This window comes from Lepisosteus platostomus, chromosome 8, assembly GCF_059453375.1.
Source record: "Lepisosteus platostomus isolate fLepPlt1 chromosome 8, fLepPlt1.hap1, whole genome shotgun sequence".
Classification (NCBI taxonomy): Eukaryota; Metazoa; Chordata; class Actinopteri; order Semionotiformes; family Lepisosteidae; genus Lepisosteus; species Lepisosteus platostomus.
In genome coordinates, this window is record NC_142618.1 from 20460303 (window position 1) to 20483554 (window position 23252).

The 23252-nt window shown below is 39.1% G+C and overlaps 1 protein-coding gene across 4 annotated transcripts in view; it reads left to right on the forward strand.

The window, feature by feature from the left end:
• The first annotated feature begins 338 nt into the window (after positions 1-338).
• jcada (junctional cadherin 5 associated a) overlaps positions 339-23252 on the forward strand; it is a 61520-nt gene continuing 38606 nt past the window's right edge. The window contains exons 1-2 of one of the 4 annotated variants that reach the window (XM_088642836.1): positions 339-799; positions 19134-19313. The gene's annotated coding sequence lies outside the window, so the exon portion shown is untranslated. Of the gene's footprint in view, positions 800-18990; positions 19314-19509; positions 19531-23252 lie in introns of those variants that run through there. The other 3 variants (XM_088642837.1, XM_088642835.1, XM_088642838.1) reach the window with 3 other exon arrangements.

The following is a 23252-nucleotide window of genomic DNA, read 5'->3' on the forward strand; positions in this document are numbered from 1 at the left end:
CTTGAAAGCCTGGTCCAGAATGAGCCCAGGCAAGACCCAAAGGCTGATGGGCATACGCACATAAACATAATCCAATTTAAAAAAAACTAGGCAGGTTGTCTTATGGTGTAACTGTTATTTGAACTTGAAAAGTTCATTTTCTTTGGATTAAACTGGCATTTGGGGCATGCGGACCTCTGATTAGAAAACATAATGGCTGTACTGTCCTCATGTTTCAGGGGTGCTGATGCAGAGAAAGGAAGCACATGTGCTCCTTCTCCTTTTTTAGATAGTACCCTGCTTTTATTCCCCCCCGCCCCACCTCCCCTGTCAGTATCTGGCATGAAATTCCACACATGCCTTTAATTTAGACAGGGAGCACAGGAGTAAGTTATCTTACGCCTCTGGAATTTTCCACCGTTACTTCCAATGTTAGCCCAGATGCAATTAAGAGAAGGGGTAACAGTTGTGTGAAAATTAGATGTGCATTCAAGTGCTGTCCTGCATATGTGCTGGAGGATGCTTAAAATACAGAGAGACATGCAAAGAGAGAGGGAGATTTGTTGAAGAGAAGATCTGCAAATTTACCTTATCCAGAACCTCCCCTTCTTTGGCAGCCCCTTGGTTAAAATAACAGAGCATACAGTACATACAGAGTACAAAGTATAAGCTGCAAGGGGAGAGACAGACTTGGGATTTAGAGGATGCACACCAGAAAACGTTGTTAGGCCTTTTCCAGCTGCCTTTTTTTGTTTCAGTGCTGTACATTTTTTTATTTGCCGATTAGCAGAGACCAATGTCTCCTCAGTTTGCATCTGAGGTAAGCTTTTCTTTATTCCCTATCCTGAAGGTTGTTTGTGTACAGAGCAAGAGAAATGCATCGAAGCTGTGTCTCAGTCATGTGCTGTGTTTCTGTGCAAGGACTTCAAAAGAACTGTACCAGTACGAGCAAAGCTCTACATTTGTGTGCAAGCGTTAAAAAGGGCCTTTTTAAGGACAGCAGTGCCTAGCACTGTACAGCTAGAAATAGCAGGCTCCTGCTCAGGGCTGGGATTGGGCCAGCTGAATATTTTATTGCTGATTTATCCCATTCTGATTTTAATGAAGGGATGCCTCACTCTGCACTGCAGTGTCTGAAAGGAGCCCTGATGCCGGTGTGGGCAAGCATGCTCCAATAGCTCCCACGGAACCATTCAGACAAGAGTCTCCGTGTTAATTATTAAGCTAAGGATTATTTAGACCACTGACTCTTCAGATCCTGCAGTGGTCCAGTCATTTGCTGCCCTAGCTGGTACAGTACGTGCTGGGTTTAAAATTTCGGGATGTGGATTACAGCAGTCCGATGATAAGATTAGTAAGGGTTTTGCACCCCATGTCCTGCAGAATTTCTCATTGCTTGTTGTGTTGGGGCTTCTTTAAAAAATAACACCCTAATAAAGAACTGTGAGGTCTTAATGTTTCTGCTAATACCTTGAGATGAAATTGGGAAATAAATAAGATCCTTCAACTTGAAAGAGTACTTACAGGTGTTTTATTATGCTTTGTGTCCTGTTGGCCTACTGTCCTAAAATGCCAAAAGAAGGCTTTCTTCAAGGAATCACATTAAAAACAGGCCAACATTTCTTTCACACATTGTTTTCTAAAATATAACTATTGTATAACTATAAAAAACTAAAGATTGAACTATAAGATTGAATTATAAAAAACTTTAAGATTGAACTATCTCTAACTTCTGAAACTTATTTTATTTGTGGTCATTTGAAATGCTAGTGGAAGATGCTTTTTTTGTTCCCTCTCCTTTTTAGAAGAGACTATTACTTGTTTTTTTGCTTGCATTTCCTTTATGGTTTATTTGGAAGGATTGAGTCTTGAATTTAGGAGATCTGCAGCTTTTCTCAGAAAATAACTTTTTAACCCTTTACTGAATGCATGGAATGTAATTTCCTAAAGATTTTTCTGAAGTAACAACAAACAACAACAAAATCATTATTATGATATTTCTTTTTGAACTAGCAATATTTGACATCCACTAACATATATTTGTAGCAGTGTTACAGTACATGTTGGGCAGGACTCCCCAGAAAAAATCCAGGACGAGAGTTAATGTTGTTTTTCTTGAATAATTTGACTGCTAAATGTTCTGCTTCCTACCTTTTTCAATAATCCTTCTTTACCCATTACCCATACGTTATGGTCTAAAATAACAGACATAAAATTGTAAAAATGAGGGTGTGCATTGGAATAAATCTTCTTTCTAGAGAATAACTACAGTAAATGGTTACTGATGATTAGAAGAGCACCACTCATAAATCTTAAATTTCTTGAAGATTCCTACACTGAAGAGTAATGTTTTTGTATTTTTCAATGAAACTATTTTTATGGTCCTAAAAAAAAAGCTTATGTTCTCCGACAGTGTCCAGTGGCTGTTCAAAAATACAGAGCTTCTGTGGCCGGGTGGGGCTCCTGTTCCTCCTCTGATACTCAGGCTTGGCTGTGTACAGTACATACAGCATCAAAGAGACGCAGAGCAGTTTGCTGACCGATAAATATCAGTCAGCGCTGTGTTCATCTCTTTTACACAGTAATGGAGAGATGTGGCATTAAATCAGGTCAAATAACTAGCTATTCCAAGGTGGATGGAACATAAAAAATAAATTATTAGGATTTCTATGAAAAAAAACAGGGAAAGGAGAGAATGGATAAGTAATCCCATAAATTTGAAAATATTGGTGTGAATATCAAGTGATGGCAGTGCTGTGCTGCTCATCGTTACCTTTTCTTGTGGGTCCAAAACAGATGGAATTCACTGCATTCAGTGCATCTAAGCTTTCGGCCTTAGAAAATATTGCACTACATAAATAACTTCTTACGAAGTCAGAACACAATAAAATTGTGTGCATCGTGCATGATCTTTTAAGAATCGTTGTGTGGTGCAGCAATTGTACAGCACTGACCCATAGAGGGACTTCCACAGTGTAAACTGTAGTCAGCTTTTGTGTTTGCTTCTTGTCATTTCTGGCAAATGTATTTTGCAAATGAGTGATTATTTTTGCATTAAGAAGCGGCAGTACTATAGGTTTTCATTAATCTTCGGTAATCAAACTGCTCCAGCGTTCATTTTTAGCAGAAGCTGCACAAATGTACTTTCCCCAAACTAAAGTCTGACAATTATTTTATTTAGCCAGACATTATTAAGAAAGATGCACCCAAATACACATTCAGCAGAAACACTGATAAGTGCTTGTCTGGAGTATATCACTGGACCAACCTGCACTGACACAAGCCCTGTCCTCCTCTGTATCATGCTGTGAACTGGCACCTACTATCTAAACAAGAGGCATGCTTGTGTCCTGTTACTGTTTACAGAGAAGAGGCTCTGAAACCACAATAGTCACTGACAGTCTACTTGAAGACTTTAAAATCTTCATTTCGTCATGCCACGACTTCCTTTCATGTGTAATGTACTTTCAAACAAATAAGCACTGAAATAGAATAACTGGGAATCTCATGAAGTGTTGCTTGTGATAAGGAAGCAAAGATGCACTTGACAAGATAACTTGAAGTTGCAGCTGTGTTTTCTGTTAATAACAATGAGAAACTTTTTTTATTTAAAGGACAATTACAGCACAACTGAAAGAACATCAATCCCTCATAGAAGATTCTTGAGTCACATTTTACAAAATAATTTTCGTATGGCAAATAGAGATAAATGAACATTGCCTCAAGATCAATCATCAGGAATTGACACACAATATATACAAGTTTTATTGCCCTAAAAATGATCAATTTCTTTCCTATGAAATTATGCAAAACTATGTTAATTATGCATATAAATTATATGTCTTCTACATTTCCTTTTATCGTTGTATTTTAATTGTATATATTCACTTCTTAGGGAGTATAATGTGTGTGTTTGTTTTTTGTTAAATTAACCTGGAAAGGATTCACTGAGCACAGACTAGTTAAGTCAGATGACTGGAGTGAGACAGCAGGAGCCACTTTTTCACAAGGGGTACTGCAGTAGAAGATGTATTCAGACTTTATTGCCTCTCTTGATATGCTGGAATGTTTAGGATTAAACCGTTATGATTTCAACTCCCAATAATGTAACTGACATACTTCCACTTGTGAAATATTTGCGATGTCATGCGTTGTGATTCGCCAAGGTGTTTTTTACATTTGCTATGTCCACCATGGTTGCACTTGGAGATGGAAACTTTGAATGCTAATTAATCAATATCACTATGACATAAATCAGCTATGAAATTCAAAGCTGTGAAGGAAGTAATGAAACAGAAGTGGATATGCGATGAAGGCCGGACCTTTGAACATTTTTCACATTTGTGTCTGACGTGCCTTTTATTTATTCGGTTCGAATTTTTATAGTTGTTGTTCTTGTGAAAATGGATGTGAGCTGTAAAACTGGATGCACTAAAAATGGATATGATTTTCATTAAAGCTTCAACTACTTCTGATTATGTCCTGACATCTCTTACTCCTTTGGCTTATCTACAAGAATGTAGTTCCTGATAACAGCTCATAACATTCCGACTGGAAAGAAACAGACCTCACCCTGGATGGCTCTCTTCAGTTTTGAAGTGTTGTAAACCCTTATGTCTGCTCATTACTTGCCCTTGGCACAATATTCAGGGTACTTAAACTCATTACAAGGCACAGCTGTTCTCTTTATAGCTTCATTAAAAAAAAAAGTTTATTAGTTGCTTTCTATTGTGTCATCCATTCATAATGCTCCCAGAGATTAATGACAGTGATTGTTCCGTGGCCTACCCATCTTCCTACTGTACATGCACACGTTCAGACAACAGTTATCATTTTTGCCTCAATGAAAGAAAAGAACCTTACTGTATACTGTAGGCACCTCATTTAGAAGTAAAAAGATGCTAGAGTGTTCATGTATCTTACACCACTGTGTTCATGTTTCTTTCTAGTTTTGAGGATTAGTGGTTCTGAGCTTTTGAATTCCCTTTTTCAAAGGCTCCAAACTGTGTCTCTGTCCCTTATGTTTACTGCTAGATGAAAACTTATGGCTTATAGCTATATAAGCTTATAGCATTTTAAGCATTCAAGCTAGGGTCATTTTCCCCTCAGTCTGACATTTTAAAGCTTAAGGCTCAGACTGCTTATGCGAATGGTTAAAGAGCCAAGAGGAGCATGATTTTTCCTATAGCCCAGTCTGGGTCACTCTGGATGTCAATGCAGCTCTGTGCAAGCACAGAAAACATCTTCACACTTCCCAGTGAGCTAACCCTGTGACAGAACAAAAGGGCAGTGTCCTCTTAGCTTCTGGAACAAGTTTCACAGTGGCTCCTCAAGCAAAATTATTAATTTATACAAATGTGACAATGGGAGCAACTCCTTTCGCTGAAGCAGCAGGGGTATGCAATCCGATGTCAAATGGAGCAGCCCACTGTATTCTTTTCTTTTTCAAGTTTTTAGCTTACTGAAAGTTGGAAGCTCCGTCCTGCAACCTCCTCGTTTTTCATAATGGCGTCATTAACAGTTCCTGCCACAGAATGGTATGTCAGTTTTACAAGTTATTCTTGAGTGGTTTTTGAAACCCGTCCTGCTCGCTCAGCAAAACAAAACAAAAAAGTAACGCATAAAAGTGGACATGCAGAGCGAGACAGGATTAGTAATTTATTTTCCAAAGACAATAAGCAAGGGCTGCACTCCGGTGAGTAATAATATCGGCCCCTTTACAAGGCGCAGCTGGGTTGCAGATTAGGACTGTTTACAAAGGAAAAGGGAGGTGGTGGGTCTGGCTTTTGATCATAAGTTATTTTAATCTAGAGCTTTAAAAAGAACAAGTGCCAAAGCAGTATGAAGCATGGTCAATATGGCTTGCAGGACTGTTTCGATTGCATTATTAAATCCCAGTTGGACAAACCCAATATACAGTGTCATCTACAGTATGGACAGTGAAGCTTTAAAAGGGAATTTGTTGTAAAACCACTTGCTACTAAACAGCTTTTCACAATTTAGCTGTACCTGCACATTGACCTCTCAAAGGCCTATATTTCATAAAATAGTCCAAAAGTCCTTGTCTGCAGCATGCCTACAGACAGGGCAGGGTGGAGGTGTGAGAGATCTGTCCAGATACAGATTCCTGTGCAATGGGGGGCACACAGATGGGTCTCATGATGTACATAATCTGCTAGCGGGAGACCAAGAAGCCTGGATTGTGATTTTATCATTAATCCAATAATAACTTAGTTCGCTGTGCTAATCTTTCTGGAAACACCTCTTTTAGTTTTTGCATTTTGAAGAAAACAAAAAAGGCACTCACTTTTGTGCCAACTGCCTCGTACACCTATAAAGCAATCCTGAGGAGGGCAGCAGTGGCAGGGGGAAGTAGTTCTGTAAATCGTAATGATTTCACGAATGAACAGAGCGGAGAGCAGTATGACATTTTGTGAGCTTGTTTTCTATGACTGAAACTAGGACAGCTCTCCATGCTCTATGATTGTCGCCGCAGAAGCAAACTAGGGCATAGCCTTAATCAACTGCAGAGAGTTGACAAAAAATGGAACCACAAATGCAATGACTCTTCCGTGTTAGGAAAACTTACAACTTCTTCTGAAATGTCTTGGCAACCTGCAGCACTGATTTTTGATTTCCAGACACAGCTAAGTGTCAGAAATATAATAGTATGTCCATCCCATTAAAACCTTTCATGATCAATGACTTAAAGTGGCTGCTTAGACTTGATTCATCTTTGTCACACGTACAACACAAAAGATCAACAGGTAACAGACACATCGTTGTGTCAAGGGTAGAAAGTGTGCTCTTGTGATTTTTTTCACATTGGGTAATGTTGCAAATGGTTAGCATCGCTCAGAGGGTTGACAGGTTGAAGCAAGACAGGCTGAATTTTGAGCACGGATAAAAAGTGTGACTCTTCATGGCATAATCTGGGATGGATGCTCACCTCAGATTTAAAGGCTGTGGATTGGGAAGGGACATGTGCTGGCTGTAAAGCTTTCTCAGCCAGGCCTCAGTAACTGCTAGCCCATACTGAGAAAGAGAACAGCACTCCTTCCAATGACATATGTAAAACATAAATCTGGGATAATCCATGTTGTGTTTTGTTCTGTTTCGCTGTCATTCTCCTGTTCTACATGAACTGCAGAAAAGTACGGAAAAGTTCAAGTTAAAAGGGGAGAACTACAATAGCAGGACAACAGTAAGGCACTTAAGTGCCTTACGTAAGTAGGTTTGCTTGCTTAAGAAACCATCAAGAATGTTGCTTGAAGTCAGTTAATCCTCATACCACATATTTTGAGAGGCTGATTTTTCAGGAGCTGTGGCAAACTTTACTTGTTTATTGACGATGTGAATTTTGTTTGCAATGTGCAATTATAGAGCAATGAAGATGTAGCAGTGAGTAGGTACAGTAACTCTAGTCTCCCAGGCCTCCAAGTACCAAGCTCCTGGATGTTTTTGAGCTAAATATGAATTATCACCTACAGTAGTTAAGACCTGGGAATCACTGGTTTGTCTTCTTCTTCTTAACTTCAATTCAATTAAGTCACCTTTCTCAGTGTTTTTTCACATATATTTAGGCTGAGTGTGAATAATATTTATTTGAGCCCAACCATTTCAGCCATAGCACCCACAACTCTACATGTCTCCCAACTTCTTTTTCAGAACATGTACAGGTACACATTAACTCCATAGTGAAAAACAGAAAGGAAAAACACAATGTTTCGTCCATACAACCTTCTTTAGGTACACTGAATAACATTTGCTGTTTTTATTTTTTTTTCTTTATAGTTCATGTTACTGTACATGCCTTACAGTGCTCTGAATATTGCACACCCACGGGTTTTCACTGAATTTTGCTGCTTTGCATATTTTGGCACAAGAATTTAACAAATATGTAACAAGAAAAAGAGGTATGTGTGCCTGAACTTTAAGGCTTTAATTGAGTACACAAACATTACTCTGTAGAGTGCCTCACCATTAATGCTGTGAACGAAAGGATAGTTCTCTTCCTGTTATTTATCTTCTTCGGGTTGGCTCTTGAAAATATAGGAAGACCAGCTCCAGGGGCATGATTAAAATTAAAAATGTTTAAAGTATCAGAAGCTGTGTGATTATGTGAAAAATATTACATTTGCTATCTTACGTTCACATAAAATAGGTACAGTGTTTATCATCTAGAATTTTCAGACGTAATACCACTTAGATTGAATTCAATATTGCAAATAAGGAAAGGAATGATGACCTTGAATTGAAATAACTGTGCACAGAAATAAGTATCGTCAAGATGCTACTGTATACATACAGTATGAGAACATTTCGGTTGTTTCTGTCAGTTGTTTCAATCTTGTCTCATTTTCATTGAGGAGTGGTGCAACATTTTGCATGGGAGTCAGTTGCTTTCCCATGAAACCATGAAGTTCGTTCCTCACTGTCCCTTTGTATGCTGTCAGTGTAGAAACAGGAGGAAGAATGTGCTACAGTATACAATGTTAGTATTCAGGGCTGGCAGCTGTAATCTGATTGGGCTTTGAAAGCAAGGATGGAGCTGAGAGCTCCAAGGACAGACACTGTGTTGTCATCACTTAAAGCAAAAGATGCCGGTTTTCAGCAAGAGCATAGCGGACAACAGCAGTTCTCTAACTGTGTAGCATTTTAAAAACTTTACTTTGTTCTCACCAGTTTCTCCAGCTGGCTTAATTTAGTAAACCATCAAAACGGCGAGAGACCGTGCCCAGTAAAAGTTTGCCTCAGTACGTGTGGAAGAGATTTCACAGTTTTACCACATTTCAAATATGTATACTGTACCTTACACTTACTTTTCAATGTCGCCCTACAATCTTTTATGCTATTGCAAACTTCATCGGTACCTATGAACAGCAAAAACATAACTTTTATATAAAACAAACCTGTACTCCCACACTAAATCTGAAAGTGCTGTTAATGCTCTGCACTTGTGCTGCATTGTCTCTGTGACCCTGTGATACAAGTTATGCCGACTGCGAGTTTATTTTAAACGTGCCTTGTTGGGACTTTATCAACGAGGTTTTCCTATGACTTCTTCTCCCTCCTCCTTGTATAAATTCTACATTGACTCCTCTACCTGCCCCGCAAATGATCTGTTTGAGCTGTGATTGAAGTGCAATCAAATCTGCCCACTCAGTCACGCTGCAGCTCTTCACACTCACACACACACACACACGCCCTGTGTTAGTACCCAGGGGCATGCCTGGCTAGGTCCCAGGTGTAACGCACTCGAGCCCAGCACAGTTCACGTGGTCGTGAGGACACACATTGTTGTCCATTTTCCTACACAAAAGAAAGCGATTCAGAGAGCAGCCTTTGTTAGTCTCCAGTGCAGCACAGTAATGGCCCAACACCAGATGTGCATTATCTCATCGAGCGTCGATGCCTCTTGAGGACTTTACTTTCTCTCCTCCCTGTGGCTGAGCCCAGCCTGGTACCACCAGTGCGGGATGATATCAGTAATAAACAGCCTTTACATCACTTCATACTCATGAAACTCTGCACGCTGTCTTTATCCTTCCTCTTCCCTTGCAGAAATGTGGGGCGCCTCAGCTGTTAACTAACATGTAACCTTATTTTTGATCTATCTGGAAATTCTTCTGAATGTGTTGTATACTCAGAGTAAATTGAGTACAGAGATTAGATGGATCTCCCCCCCCCCCCCCCATGAGTAGGTTTGAAAAAGGCACTGTTTGAAAAACTCGCACAAGGGCAGAAGTTAGAGGCTGGATGCAAAAACACACAACATTCAAGAGGTTGTATTCACACCATGATGGAGTGTTTTGTTCATAACAAACATGTACATCAACAGCATGCCTGAAGATGTCTTTAAAGCTATTGATACTTTTGGCACTGAATGACTGCAGTCTAACCACGAGTTTGGGAATGATATGAGAAAGTTAAGATAAGTGATAAATGTAGTACTGAACCTTTCAAGCTCACCGATGATACCAGGATGGGATAACTGAGGCGGTGCGATGGCTTGGGGACGGTGCGATGGCTCTCTGGCTAAGGATCTGTGCCTGTGGTTGGGCTGGGAGGTTGCAGGTTCGTATCCTGAGAATCCTACTCCGTTGGGCCCCTAAGCGAGGCCCTTAACCCCAGCTGCTCCAGGGGCGCTGTATAAATGGCTGACCCTGCGCTCTGACCCCAAGCTTCTCTCCCTGTCTGTATGTCGGTGTATCTCATGGAGAGCAAGTTGGGGCATTCGAAAAGACAAATTCCTAATACAAGAAATTGTATACGGCCAATAAAGTGATCTCTTAGCAAACATTGAGGAAGCTGTAGAGGATATTCAGAAAGGTTCTGGGAAATCTGAGACGGGGCAAACACCTGGCATATGATGTTTAATGTCGGCAAATGCAAAGTGTTACATGCTGGTAGTAACAAAAAATCCAAAATGCGAAGTGTTGAACTTGAAGAGGCTACTTATGAAAAAGACAAATGAACAAACTCTCATCTTGTAGACAATGTGGAAAAGCAATAAGAATTTCAGGACTAAAAGCAGATAATGAAAATCAAGGGATATAATATTACAATTGTACAGTGCACTAGTTAAACCTCATTTGGTGTGTTACATTCATTTTTTACTTTATGAAAAAAGAGAGTGCTGTTCAATCCAGGAAAAAAACCAACCAGGTGCATTCTAGGCACACAGCAATAGCCAGAACTAAACCTTTTAGCCTTGAAAAGAGAAAACTGTGAGGGACCTTGATTCAGGTTTTCAGAATACTAAAACACTCCGACAAAGTTAAGCCTATGGACTCCTTCTTCTGAAGCATGAAACAAATAGAGACTTAGGGGAAGTGCAACATGGAAACTTAATTCAGGGCTACAAGTCCCTCCCACAAGATAAAGATATGAGAAGTTAAATAATTACCATGATCATTTTACCTGTGGCTATGACCCTCACCAGTACAAGGAGACTAAGAATTGATGGATTTTGCTAGATAGTTTTACTTGTATTCCATTAAATATATCCATATATTAAATTGAAATATATATGAAACACTTTTGCATTTCCTCTGCAGTTGCCAGTGTTCTAAAAAAAAAATGTAATTGTTTTTTCAATTCCGTAAAAGACACCCCCTGCCTCATTCATTGGCATACTCTACCAACAAAACTGTCAAAGAAAGTTCACTGTTCACTGCACTTGGGTGCTTTCTCGGGTTGGCTACATTTCACCAAACCCTCATTATGTATAGCATTTTGTTATATTGCATTATTTATGCTTTAAGGTACAACATAAAAAACCAACCATACCATAAATTAATCTTTCTGGTCCTTCAATGGAATATATTGCTGTACATACCATACTGGATGCCATGCAGAACTTCTCCAATTTACAGTACCTTCACATAAAGGTAGTAAATCTTTACTTAACCTGACCCAAGTCAATGGAGAACAAAATTCTCTTTTACTGTGATGGAAACCACAGAATGTGTATTTATTGAGCTGTGCATTGCGCTGCACCAATCTGAGTGATGTACCTTCTTCCAGGGCACAATAGCAGTGCTCCACCAGTAATTTGAACCCACAGCTGTCCAGTTGGTCCAGAGTCCTACTACTTGATGATTTCTTAAGGGGGCCTGCTGTCTAAGGAATTGTATGGCTACTGTGTTCTATTAAAATGAAGGTGAACTACTTTTTATACTTCAGCAGAGGCTTGAGAGTGTAAAGGTCAGATGCTGTATTTTGCTTCGGTTGCTTTCCAAAAATAACCAAATTCCACATCTGATCAAAATAAAAACGATCAGGTCCACAATCTCTATGGTTATTCCTTCCCAATGGTAATATAATACAACCAGACCACATACAGCTCTACATCTGCGATGTGTTATGGAAAGTGCTTACGCTGTCAAACTCAGTCATTTAGAATTTGTTTTGGAAAGGCAAAATGTTTTCAGGTTTCATTTCAAGTTAAGCCCTAAGGCTGTAGAGAAGATATGAATCCATAGAAGCTCAAAGACATATGCTTAGGACCATAGGAGTTTTTGGCATTATTTTGTTGAAGAAAATAATATGCTATTTTCCTCCCAGATGTTGGGATGAATACTGAGTCTTAATCCTGAATTACAAGACTACATTTTTTCATGTTCTTTAATTACTGACAGCTTCTATCATTATATGTATATCTTGTTAAATATAACATGTATTACCAAAATTTGTTTTGATCTCTTTGATTAAGCAATGGTGTAAAACTAATGACAAATTAGAAGAAGGAACTCACAAAACAGAATGTGGCAGATTAGATATACAAAGATTTTAAAAGGTAAATTCTACAAGAATTTGTATGAGAAGATTACAATATATTTGCATCTTTATAATTTACTTATTATAAAGAAGCATCAGTCTCAATTGCTTTTAAGCAAAAAATAGATTTTTTTTCTTCAGCAAAAAGTCATCTACAGTATCTAGTTGTGTTGTGAGACATGGATTAATCCTTCTGTAACATGCAGTATGTGCTTTCAGTATAGTCCCACTGAAATCAGTATTGTGAAGTTTTCCATTTTATATCTTAAATGGTTAACATTTACTTTGGATTTCAGATATTTTACAAAGTTGTCCCCTACCAGATCTTTTTTAATCTGTTTTTACTTTTGTGTAGGTTGATATTATCTGTGGTTCAAGACTAAAATAACTGGCTTTCAAAATACTTTGTTTTTTTTTCCTTAATTTGATGTGGTCAACTTCATTTGAAATCAACAGGAAATTAAGTGATATCAGAGGTATACCACAAGTTAAGAGTCAATCATTAAAAGAAAAAAAATGGTGCTTAGTAAAGTAAAACTAAGATTAAACCACGACTCTGTCCTTGCAGAGGAAAAACTGAATAGATTAGATAACAGAGTTTAATGGCTGTGAACAAAATGTTGATTTAGTCACTTCAGACATTAGACAAGGCAGAACTTTGAATTTGCTTCTTTTATCACAGTCCAATTTCTATATATTGTTGCCAATTTTGGCATTGGTTTTCATGGCTGAGGCAAGCCTGATCATGAGGTACAGTATAGAGAAATATTTAATGCATACTACATCGGACATCAGTGTAAAGTAAAACTTACAACAACAAATGCGTTTCTGGTACCAATCATCTGTATGTCAGGTTTTGAAAGATGCTGTGTACTTCGTAATTGTTTTACAGAATTGTTTCTAACTACCATAGTAGGAAAGCTGATAGGATTTTGCAGAGCTATCCATGCAGTACATCCACTTCAGAGATGACTGCACATCAACCCCAGCTGCACCCTACTGCAGTGTCAGAAAGAAAGAGTTCTCTTCAAAGAGTTCCGTCCTTCGGATGAGATGAGAAACCTAGGTTCTGACTCCCTGTGGTCATTAACAATCCCAGGGCGTTTCTCGAAAAGAGTAGGGGTGTAACCCCGGCGTCCTGGCCAAATTTCCCTTTGGCCCTCACCAATCATGGCCTCCAAATAATCCCTGTCTTAAATTGGCTACATCACTCTGTTCTCCTCCCAACTGATAGCTGATGTGTGGTGAGCGTTCTGGCGCACTATGGCTGCCGTCACATCATCGTGCACATTGGTGGTGGTGGAGGGGAGTCCCCATTATCTGTAAAGCGCTTTGAGTGGAGTGTCCAGAAAAGTGCTACAGTATATAAGTTTAAGCAATTATTAATATTATTAAAGATGTTAAGCAAAGCTCCTGACTAGAGATCATTAAGGATCTTGATACCTTGGATAGATTGCAATTCATGGGGTTTGATTTTTCCCATCTCTCTCTCAAAGCTATGCAGAACTACTGGTGCAACTGATTTCTATGTACTACCCAAAGGGTTCTGAACCTTAATGGTACATAAAGCTATCTCCTCTTATTTTCCAAGTGCTTACAGACTCGGAGAGATAGATGTTAAACTCAATGTATATCAGCCAACAGATCACCTCGACTCAAAATTATTTTACTCTTACTGTCTAGGAAGACTAATTAAAGAAGTCCAAAGCTGTACAGCAAACATATCTGATGACATAACCCTTATCCCTAAAGAGCGAATACAATATTTTCTTAGTGTACAATATTGGGTATACAAAAGAATATAGAATTAGTGGTTTTTTCAATTTACCCATTTCAGGAAATAAAGCAGTAACTGGGGTATATAAAGACATGTCCTGTGACACTATGTTCCTGCAACTTAAGACTCAAAGCTTGTGTCTCAGTGACCCTATTCCAAGATCACATCCTTGCACATCTTGACACCCTCTGCAGCCGAGCACAACCTTCTCACTGGAATCGAACTACAGTATAAGGTGGAGGAACAGCTGAAAGGAATACAGAATGGACCACTGCTTACAGATCTCAAACACCCCCTGTTTTCATTCAGCTGCAACTTCGCCTGACGTTACATTCAAATCAATCTTTTTAAAGCACTTGAATCATATTTTGGCTTCATCCATTTGCCTGGAATGTCATTTCAAAAAGGGTTTTCTTGTGTATTTTCCACTTGAAATGGAGATAGTATTCTAATGACATTATCAGAGGATAAAAATAGATTTATTCCATTTTAACTGAATACATAATAATTGATTTTGAAAAAATACGGCTTTTTGAATGACGTGAAATACTTGATATCTTTAGATGCTTAGGTTTTGAACATTCAAACTTATGATTTTATTTTATTATTTAATACTGAATTTGTTGTAAAATCAAGTTAAAATTGCTTTTTTTAAATGTACATCTTGTCTTTTGATATCGGTTATGAACTAAATATTGAGAAATGTGCCGTGGAAAGCTGATTTGTTGCATCTACACTAAGTATTTGAACACATCTAAAAGTACAGCAAATACTTCAAAAACCAGTCACCACTTTGCAAGTCAATCTCATTTAGTTTAGGACATCATCACTGCACATGTTAGCTTGTGTGGATTATGAAACCACAGGGCAATCTGAAAACCCAGGAATAGTCATAACAAGTTGGAGACCTCCAAATGATTGGGTAGGACGATTCTAGGAGGAGGCGTAGGTTTGTAATTACTGTACAGTAAGTGTGAGCTAAGCACACTTCATCGAGAAAAAAGGATGATGCGCTAAGTAGCAAAAGTTCACGTTTTTAAAATCAGCGCAGCTGCTGAGCACTTTGTTCAGATTTTAATTTCTGAATGTTTTGATTCTGGGCAGATTTATCCAGAATAAAAAGATGTGTTCGCAGGTGCTTCAGACTAATCACAGTATTGTGCAGGTTAGTGTGTTCTCTTGGACCTGGTTGGGAAAACAGCTTGGGCCAGTATGGGGAGTTGGAACCCCCTCTTTCCTCTTGCAACGGTTGGAATGGAAGGAGGCTACTGGACTGTGAAGGATCGGATAGAACATGATGCATGCTGGGAGATGAGAGCACGTTACCTGTATGTACACTTACATTCATACTACCTGCTAGGCATGGCAGAAGGGTTAGCCCCTCACTTTTTAAACTATATATTTATTATATACTGCTTACTGGTTTCTTTCATAACTTACAAAAGTTTCAAAAAGAGGAATAAGGGAGAAGATGTTCATAAGCACACAATTGGTAGCAGAAGCTATGGTGGCCCAAAACATTAACTTACAAAAAGCTTTAAAATATAAATAATTTGCTGGTTGTTCTAATACCATTTGGTCCCATTTATGATTCTTAGTATATTTGAGTGTTTTTTAATATATCAGTTTCTAGTAAACTGAAATGTCAGCAGAAGCCCAATCTCACTGTCATTTTGCAGTCTGAGCTTGTCTTCCTCTGATGACCTTAAGGTTGATAATGTTGCCTTGAACAGAAGCCACTCTTGAATGAATACCACACAACAGTTTTGAAATGAGATCGTTTTATTCTTGAACTGCACCTGAAATATTGATTACATTCTGTTTTGAATGTTGTCTTTTTTTCTCACCAAAACATAATTTGCCCAAAACCAGCTCTCCTAAACATCACTGCAGTGACTACTGCGCTTGTCGCCGGGTACTTCGTGCTGGAATTACAACCCTACATTCTTAGTCACTGTTAGATGGTGTTTTTACATAAATCTTAAATTAGATTATTTAATTACATAAATTAGACTTGAATCGAATTCCCTACAGTTTTAATGGAGTTTATAACAAAAGTTTGGGAGGGATGACAACAACCAAGCTCAATTGGACTCAGCTGTCAGTAATTAGCAATGGCTCCTCACAATCCATTCCTCTCCCAAATGCTATAAATACCTACAGTACAACATCCCTGTGTCTCTCTCTCTTGCATGTCTCTTGCATCCCACCTCCACCCCATCACCACCTCTGCAGCTGCCCCTTGGTCACCCTGCAGGGGGGTCCTGGTCTCCTTGTCCACTGGCCGGGAGGCCAGCCCTCAGCCAAGCGGGTTAAGCCACAATTTTGCTCCATGACGCTTTATTCTTGGGTGTTTGTCATTCTTCGTGAAATGTGAAAGCAGAGAAATATCTGCTTTCCAATTCAATAAAAGAGTTTTTCTGTAAATGCAACATAGTTCTCTTTTATTAATTACCACACATGAAAGGTCTCCTCAGTGAACATCCATTTATGGCCAGTTCCACCACAGAATTTTGGTCCAACAGCTCCTTAATTGCTGTATTGATCCTACTAATTATCAATTAAATAATTAAGGGGTAGTTGCTAATTGACTAATTCTGGCACAGAGCAGTAGCCTTGATTTGTACAACAGCTAACCACTGCCACCTAATAAATAATTTAAAATATATTTAAAATTGTATATATTAAATATATGATAACTTTTAAAAAATATTTTCCAAAATAGTATACTATTCAGTCTCTTCATCGCACCATAACTCCATAAAAATGATGCACCTTCAACAGAGAGTGTGTGTTTATAATTCTATACTTGTGAGCCCATGGACTCTCATTCTATTTATATTTTCCACTCTAAGCTTTTCTGAAAAAGGAGTCGACCTGGGGTGAAAGGAGAAACTAATATGTCTGGCACTTTGAAATTTCGGCGATAGAAGACACTATTTGGTTTACAAAAAGAAAGTAGTCTGCCTTGTGAGGGGTCTCTTTGACTGTACCCATAATTCCTGTTTCTCAGGGTTTACCGCCTCTGTGTGGATATTTTCTGAAATTTCTATAGTGTGGACACACGTTAATACATTCAGCCAACAAGGCACAATGACCATGGAGCTGCTAAAGATATATTAACAAGGAGCCATGACACATTTTCCTAATTAAACAACAGCTGGCACATCCTCCTTCCAGCCACAGGTTAATATGAAGCACAACAGTGCTGGAGCCAAGTCAGATAACTTCCTTGCGTTTTTTAAAGTACTTGTTTGGGTGCAAAACATTGATCTATGAAGACACGTCCTCTACAATCGTATCAAATGATTTGTGAAAAGGTATATTTAAAACTGGATTAATCTACATCTCACTGTGTTGCATCAACACCATAACAGGAACATCCAAAATAAACTGGGCAGTATACTGTACGTTCTTGTGTGATGTGGACTGGAACAACATGGCTGCCATGTTTCACCCACAGAAAGAACGATTCATTGTTTGCTGGGGATTATTATAGTAAAATGCTTTGGCAACTCTGGGTAGAAGGAAAAATGAAACTTACAGTGTATGATTATAATATTATTTCTGGTTGTGATATTACAGTAAATATTTATTTCTTTCACATAAAGATTATGAAAACAAACATTTGCTTTTGGCAGAGACAAGGTTTTGGAAAAATTACAGGCGTTTTATTTTTTTTACCAATCAACTACTGATTGCTTAATCAACTAGACTGCCAAGAGGAAAGTAAGTAAAAAGATTAATAGTGACCATGCTCAGATATTACATATTTTGGGAACTAAGGATAAGCTATTTTCTCTGTTGTGCCAGGTACCTTGTAAGAAGGAATAAAAGATGGTGCTGCAGCTCACAATACACCCTTACTGGCTTTACAAAGCCCATTAATTTGTGTTCTATTTTAGACCACCAAGCCTCTTTGTTCTTGTGCTTGAGCCCAGATTTAAAGGCCAAGAAAAAAATCTCATGCTTTACAAATAAGTAGCCTTTGTGGTTTTCACGTGAAACCTCAAAATTGGAAAAAAAACCTCTGAAAATGTGACAAAAACCTCTGAAAATGACCTACAGCGCCCATGGTTTGGGATTTATTTGTTTTTAATAAAAATCACACCATGTACAGTATGTAGTCCATCTGGGAAAAATCAGTCTCTAAAGAGGCTCAAAATACACATCCAGGAGATAAATGCTACTTAAATTATTACAGAAAGAGTTTCTGTAAAAAAAAAAAGTTTAGAAGATACTGCAGGTAAGCCTGTTATCCACTGTCAGAGCAGGATGCCCTAAATTTTCATATTGCAGAGATATGATCTCTGACCTCCAATCAGAAAAACGTACAAATGGAAAAGTATTTTGGAAGTTCATCCCTGTCTTATGATTACTGTACATGTTTTTAGATCTAGGGCTGAGATTCTTGCGTGATTTTTAAGAAAGGTGTCAACGCTAATCAATCTCAAAATTGATTTACATAAATACGCAAATGGCAGACATTGGACACAGTAGCAGCTGCGGAATTACTCCGAAAAAATAAACGCATAAACGAAAAAATCTCGCACATCTACAGATTTCGTTGAAAAATAAAGAAAAAATCATTGAGGGTTTAGCCTTCAAATAGTTTAGTGGTGTTCCTTACTTTTCGAAACAGAACATTAAAAAATAGAGTACGTAAAATAGCATGGTCTAGTGAAAACTACACTCAGGACACGAGAGGAGAAATTCCTCTTTTAAATCTAAACACTTGGTTCCCATACATGACTGTATGGTACTAAAAGACAAGTATTGGGTTTCCCAAACACTAAAGTAGTCCTATTAACCTGTATGCACATTTAAGCAAAAACAGGACACAGTATTTGTAGTCAGGGGGTATGTGTTGTATATAGAGGATGGGATCCCATAATCTTCCACAATTGGTTAACAATGAACGTTTTTAAGGGTAAAACCTCTGCGACGAAGCGTAACCTAGACATAACCTAGCTATATATATGCGTGTTACCTAGCATGACTTAAGTGGGATACATACTGAAAAATGTAAACAATGTCGTTAGCAGAAAAAAAGCCTACTAAATGAAGTGAGGAAATGTCTGTCTCCGCCGGTCAGGTTGTGGAAGCAGCGCGTTCAGTCCTTAAACGGTGAGGAAAACTCATTCCCTCCAGTTCCCTTCCCGATGACTCCCTCCAATCCCAGGCATGCTCAGCACAACCCACCACTACAGGGCTCTCAGCGACGGGAGCTGAGCGCAGGGGGACTGCAGGACTTGGGCTGGAAAGCATCGGCTGGGTATGTGACCGCCGTCTTTCCGTGTCTGCAGACACGGTACCGAATTAGCACCGGTTGTTTTCGCTGCTTCATGTCCAGGACTTACGCCAAGGGCTCTGACGGAGACGGTCGGTTCGACGTGTTGTGTACAGAAAACGTAGCCAGGACAGGACAGTGAAACTGGCAGCCGAGGCGCATCTGCTAATGCTTAATATAACGGCGCTTAAACTTGCAACCTGTAAGAGAACCTCTCTCAGTGTTTTTCTGTGTTGTTAATGTCTGGTAAAGCGAGATTTTAGTTTCCCGCCGATGTTATACTGGGATGTATAGCGTCATATTGCCGTTTTGATAGAGCAACGTGCATTTTTTTATGTTTGCAAGAATGACCTCTTGCTAATGTATTTTAAAGTTAGCACTGGTCTATACATTGTGTGGCTGCGGCGCAGTCTGTATCGGTCCCTGCATTATAACGTGTTATTTTTTTACAAACCTGTTTTTATAAACTGTACATCTAAAAGGAGCTTCTGTTTTACAAAAAAAATATTTAAAAAAATGCAAGAACCGACAGATTTTTCTGGGACTGCGTTAGAGTGGTGAGCAGGGTTGTAAGCCCTTTCTCCTTTTGATGTCACTGTCTGTAGAGAGGAAAGTGGATAAGACAGTATACGAAACAATGAAAAAGTATGTTCAGTTGTTAAGACCCAAATACTCCAGGGTTGGAGAGAGAAGATAAATTCCTGCGTGCAATGCTTGGCCTCACAACTCGCGGAAAAATGAAGTTGACTCTAAAAGTACAGAAATCCAACTCCTGACTGTATGCATTAGTCTTCAAAAGAGGAATTTACGAAGGCACTTAGACTGTGGACGTGTAGCATTTACATGAAATATTGGCTGCTTTGACTGGAGCGATTTTCTGGCTGGGGAAAATGAACTACAGTATAACAGCCAGGTGTGGATGGGGTCCCGCCAGCCAAGTGCTATTAAAGTTTAGAGCTCAAACAGCGGGGGTCTCTCGCCGCAACGTCCCAACGTAAATAATCAAAAGACCAGGACAGGAGAGGGGTTGATAACGGCGAGGTCTTAGGTCTTATCAATATGCTATGTGTGTGTTGCACGTAGGAAGCATATTCCTAAATTCCTATTCCCTCCCAGTGACCCTGCGAAGAGAGGCAACACATGATCTTCTATGGGCTTGGTCCTACCTTCACTTCGGAACTTGTTTCGTTATTGTTCTGCTCGCCTACCTTCTCGACTACATAACACAGGAGATGTACAGTACAGTATGCATCGTTTTGCGCGCATGTAAAGTGTATCGCTCGACCCGAACTGTTCTCGTTTTATTTTATTTTTCTTTTCACTTCTACAGATTTATCAGAAAGACAGGGTCACGCAGGCCACCCAGAGCATCAAGTGTTGTTGCCTGAATTTCCTTGCAAGGAAGTTTGACATCCGTTGTAACGAAAGCTATCACATCACCGTAATGTTGTGTCTCCCGTGACCTCGCAACCGCCTTACAGACCCTAATGACCACTTCACATGAGTTCAGTTTGACGAGACAAAATAATTAAAATCAGACTTGTTTCCTGAATGTTTTCATCCTCTGGGTTTCGGATATACAGCGTCATATCAAATGTCTGTCTGTCTCCTGCAGGGAATGACGTAATTTATTTCTCTGGAAGTAATTGCACAGGGCGTCATTTGTCTATAGTACTCCAGGAGGAAAAAAGCCAAAACTAAACTATGTGTGGTTTTGTGAAAATGGAAAAAGCCTTTCAAGTTTCAGATCTTTATGCATCAAGCATCAGACTAAGGCTCTGTTAATTTCAGGTTCACGATTACCAAACGCGCAATTTAATAGCCAAATATATTAATTAATGGACACTCTGAAATATGTTATTATTTAAGATTTTAGTACCACCCTTAAACTTTTAAAATATGTAGACAATAGATTTGATATTATCCAATTTTGGTTTGCCTAGAACTTATTGTTAAACCCAATTCATTGACTCATTTGTTATGGTTGATAACTTTAAGAATTATTACTTAACCAGCAGAGTATCCTTTGAAACTGAATTCTCATTAACATGAGGGTACTAATGCACCCATATTAAATTCTTTGAACAATAAGTGGACTACTTCTAAAACTATGTAAATATTTTCTTGGATCATTCTCCAGATAAACCCTAGCTATAAATTCCAAATTCCGCTTAAACTGTATGAAAAAACTCCTACTATTTCTCCTTTTTTTGTTCCATGTCACTTGGAAGGTTTGTATTTCTAAACTCTTACGGTTATGGTCGTAAATTATCCAGCAACAAGGTTGCTGACAAATCGTAATAAAAGCAGGTGGTTCCGAAATAGGACCTTAGATGGGGGCTCTCAACTGCAACGGGAGAAGACAAAGCCAGTTGGAAAAATATACAGTTATGTTTTATTCTGGCTAGTCACGCCAATTTCACATTGGTAAAAGCTGCAGCTTGTCTTCGGTGCTGCTTAGTTTACAATAACTGTTGATCTTAAGAGCTCTACATCAGTGAGCTTTGAAAGTAAGGTCTTGCCAGAAAACACTTATCCATGATGATGTAGAGAATAAGGAAAGGTTGGATCATGTCTAAAGAATGTTATACATGGCTCTGCAGTGTCTTGATAGCTTTGGATCACTACCATACCTGTTATCATTCCTGAGGTTGTAAGTTTACACTCGTTTTATACTTTAAAGACAGACGCCTCTTTTACTTAAACAGCTGAGAGATACTGTAGTCCTTGAAAAATCACCTTATTTGACACTTCTGATATAAGACTATGGATTTTAGGTGAGACATTATAATTCCTTCTCCCATTTAGCTATACGGTAGTTTTAAGCCTAATCATCATGCTCTTTTAAAGCAAGTGTACAGGATGACCAGTCATTGATGCTGCACGTCTTCATCCGCAGTCCCCTTTTCAGAACTCATCATCATTTATTTGTTTATCATCATTCTGATCATTAGCTCAGGGTGTAAGCAGTGTTAATCCTGAAACTTTAGTCTGTGTCCTGAGCCGTTTCTGAGTTTTAGCCCTGTTCAGGGCGACAGAGGAAGTTAAGTCAAGAGGAAACAATTGTCTTCCTGTGTTGTATTGCATAGACAGCGTTAAGCCCCCTGCCTTTGGGGATTCTATCTTTAGACTGTTTCTCGACCAGCTGCTGCCGACCCCAAACACACAGCGCACTTTTCTCCCACCCGTCGCGTTTCGAAGAGGGTGAGGTCGGACACCTCTCAGGTGGTAGGTTTTTGTAACGAGTCTGAATCCTGCTGCCAGCACACTTTGTTGTGCGGAGAGCTGCTCATAAATAGAGGCCTGAAGGAAGGTGGCTCATTAGTTCCAGCAGCAGAGGAAGAAGGGCTGGTCAGTGTTCCAAAACAGCTGGAATGATGTGAATTAGTCACAAGTTAGCTTTCAGCCATCATCCAAGAAGCTGGATGATTACATTTATTGAGAGGGTCACAGCTCCAGATGAATACTCCTTTCCTCATTCCTTTCCCTGTAGTCTCCGCTGTTTTACATTTTCATTTCGTTAACTAAAGTTTATGGAAGGAGAATGTTGCCAGTATAAAAAAGGGGAAAGGTTGGCATACAGTACGTTAAAATTGTGTGCCCCTCTGAAACCTGCATGAACAGAACAATATGTGAGAAACCACGGGTGACTGCATTTCATTGCGATTGCAGTGTCCATACTGCAGTAGTGCTAAATTTAATGAACAGTCTTTAGAAGTATTTTAAAGCATTTTAATGTATTAACTCTTAAAATGAGGTACTGTATGGTGGCACAGCCGTAAGCAGGGCTGGGGCCCTGGATTCAGTTCCAGACCTTGGCTGCTGTGTGTGTGTGGAGTTTGCATGTTCCCCCCATGTTCTGGTGGGTTTCCTCTTGGCACTCCAGTTTCCCCCCACAGTCAACAAACTTACTAGTAAGTTATT